The sequence below is a fragment of the Phytophthora infestans genome, genomic scaffold (genome assembly GCF_000142945.1).
Source record: "Phytophthora infestans T30-4 supercont1.47 genomic scaffold, whole genome shotgun sequence".
NCBI lineage: Eukaryota > Oomycota > Peronosporomycetes > Peronosporales > Peronosporaceae > Phytophthora > Phytophthora infestans.
This window is the reverse complement of record NW_003303712.1, coordinates 41,585-44,934: the sequence shown is the minus strand read 5'-3', so window position 1 is coordinate 44,934 and position 3,350 is coordinate 41,585.

Sequence of the window (3,350 nt, the reverse complement as noted above, 5' to 3'; positions counted from 1 at the left end):
TCATCGTGAACGATCGTTCGACTCACTGGCTGCTTTCCGGCGTTGATGCCAACGGCGCCAAACGCCTTCCGAAGCTTCTTCTTTCATTTCTGGAGAGCAGCTCCGGCTTCATGTGGAGTCCAATCTTGGAGCGACATCGTCGATGGGTAGGTCTCGTTCTCGAATCCCAACCACAACAGTAGTGAGACTGAATCCTCGACAACTTGGCTAGTCGACACCGAGTTGACTGGGTATTGAAGCTCTTGCGCAAGCGCAGGCCAGTCGGACTTTCTCTTGGGATGGGCTCTGCAGCGGGGCTGCCGTAGCTTTAGCGTCAGAGGAAGACGTTCGACTCAAAGAGTCACTAATACTAAGTTCCTTATCCAAAGGACACTTACAGCCCAAGACCAGGGCTCAAAGTTAATACCTTAACTTTTATGCTTCAAAACCAGAAGTGATTTATTTACTATTATTGCGGCCAAGCCGCCTAGGGGTAAATGTATCTCTTTAACTATCTAGCATAGTTAAACCTAATCAAATGCATAACGTGTGGCTTTCAGCCAACGTACTGAGAGACCTTGTTAACTCTCCAACTTATGTACTGAGAGTTTGTTAACTCGCCGGGTACTTCGTACCCCTGTGTGTTCCACACCATGTAACCCCGTTACACTCTCCCTCACTAAGATGAGAACATTCCGTTCTCGAACTTTCCTCAGCGAGGTCACGTCTTGTCAAGACGACGGAGGTCACTAGACCTCACCTGTGCGTTCTGCAGCTCCACGAGCTCACAAACGCGTTCGCATCCTTGATGCCTGGCACTCCCACTCCGGCCCACGGCTCAACGTCTCCAGCGCGTCGCGCCGCCCCTGCCTCGTCGGTCCCAGACCCCCAACTGCGCTCCGCAACTGCTCCAAGAGCATCTTCGTCTCTTTCTGTGGCGGAGTACCACCAAGAGTATCGCCGTCGACACGGTCAACGCTCCATGAGCCGTCAACAAGAAGAGAGCAAAGCTCAAAGCTCGTCAGAGCCGCGGGCGCCGCCCAGAGGGAACGATGGTCTGTTCTCGGAACTCGAAGAGGGCGAAGTCGATTACGACGAGCCCATGGGTAGTGAGGATCACTCCAACCCAACCTCTCCGAGGTCGCACGCTGGTGCCGCGTCTTCCCCAGCTTCCTATTCAGGATATTGTGTGCGGTGTTGTTTTGGATCATAACATAAGTAGAACACGGAATATATATTTTATGTTGCTTTGAGTTAAACAAGCTAAGCCCACCGCAGCGCAGCGGAGGTGGTCAGCCCTCTCTACACCAACCAACCATGCCCTAGCGTCCGCGGAGCGGACGCCCAGACCGCTAGTTTACCGCTCCCTAACCTTGTAGCCTGTCCGTCCGTCTGTCAATAAGTCCGTCCGGTTCCTTTCTTGCTGCTTTTTCCTGCCTTTCCGCATGGCTACACTCGGCCTGTACAATACAGTTTCCTCCCATCTTACCGACCGCGCCTACCTTTCTGACTCGACCTAACTATGCCAAAATTACAAATATCGCTCCGCTTCTAACCTTGTAGCCTGTCCGTCCGTCTGTCAATAAGTCCGTCCGGTTCCTTTCTTGCTGCTTTTCCTGCCTTTTCGCATGGCTACACCCGGCCTGTCTAATATATTTTCGTCCCATCTTACCGACCGCGCCTACCTTTCTGACTCGATCTAACTATGCCAAAATTACAAATATATCCAAAAGCGTGACGCAATTAACTCGCGCCCTGATTGGTCAATACCTGCTGACCTGCGACACTGACTGGATCTGTCGCACGATCAGACCGCCTCTCGCCCTCGCGATTGGACGTAAGGTAAACATTTCTGCCGAGAATGAAACACATCGATTGGCTGCAAACAAGCTTGATTATTGCGCAAAACCTGTCGTATGTACTGCAAATCGGGCACACTAACCACTTTATTTTGTAAGAGCTCTGCACACTTCTCAAAAAAAATTTAGAGATATTTATCATTATTAATGTAGACTTCACAGACCAGTATTTTGTAAGAGCTCTGGGATGTTATTTTCCACACACTTTTCAAAGTAATGACGATATTAATAGTACTAATATGCTTAATATAAGCTTCACAGGCCGCATTGTAAGAGCTCGGCGATGCTATTTTCCATACACTTTCTAAAGTAGTGACGATAGTATTTTTTTAAATTAAAGTAGGCTTCACGACCAGCGCTTTTTGTAGGGACTTTGCGAATCTCTTTTACTTCACCTGGCACTGCCCACCGCCACGCGGGTGCACGGTCATTGCGGTATCTGCCCCCGCCCCTTAACCTTGTTGCGTGTCTGTCTGTCTGTCCGTCTGTCAATCCGTCCGTCGCACTCCCTGTCTTCCTGCTTTGACCTGCCTTTTCGCATGGCTACGCTCGGCCTTTCTAAAGCTTTTGGGTCCCATCTTATGGACGGCGCCTACCTTTCTGACTCGACCTAACTATGCCAAAATTACAAAAATAGCAAAAACGCCACACAATTAACTCGCGTCCTGATTGGGCAATACCTGCCGACCTGCGAAACTGACTGGATCTGTCGCACGATCAGACCGTCTATCGCCCTCTCGATTGGACGTAAGGTAAACATATCTGCCGAGCACGAAACGCATCGATTGGTTGCAAACAGCTAGGCGAGCTGCGCAGATACTTGATTATTGACATTTAGCTACGCAAAACCTGTCGTATGTACTGCGAATCGGGCACAGTAACCACTTTATTTTCAAAGAGCTCTGCACACTTCTCAAATAGAGATATGTAATATTATTTATGTAGACTTCACAGACCAGTATTTTGTAAGAGCTCTGAGATGTTATTTTCCACACACTTTTCAAAGTAAAGACGATATTAATAGCATTAATATTATTAATATAAGCTTCACAGGCCGCATTTGTAAGAGCTCTGTGATGCTATTTTCCACACACTTTCTAAAGTAGTGACGATAGTATTTTTTTAAATTAAAGTAGGCTTCACGACCAGCGCTTTTTGTAGGGACTTTGCGAATCTCTTTTACTTCACCTGGCACTCACCACTGCCACGCGGGTGCACGGTCATTGCGGTATCTGCCCCCGCCTCTTAACCTTGTAGCGTGTCTGTCTGTCTGTCCGTCTGTCAATCCGTCCGTCGCACTCCCTGTCTTCCTGCTTTGACCTGCCTTTTCGCATGGCTACACGCGTCCATTCTCAAGCTATCGGTGCCCCTCTTATGGACGGGGCCCAACCTTTCTGACGCAACCTAGCTATGCCAAAATTAGAGGAAAAGCAAAACGCCGGACGGGTAACTCGAGACCTGTTGCGAAGTCACCTGCCAGCTTGGCGTTGATGACCGGAGACGGTCAAAGGC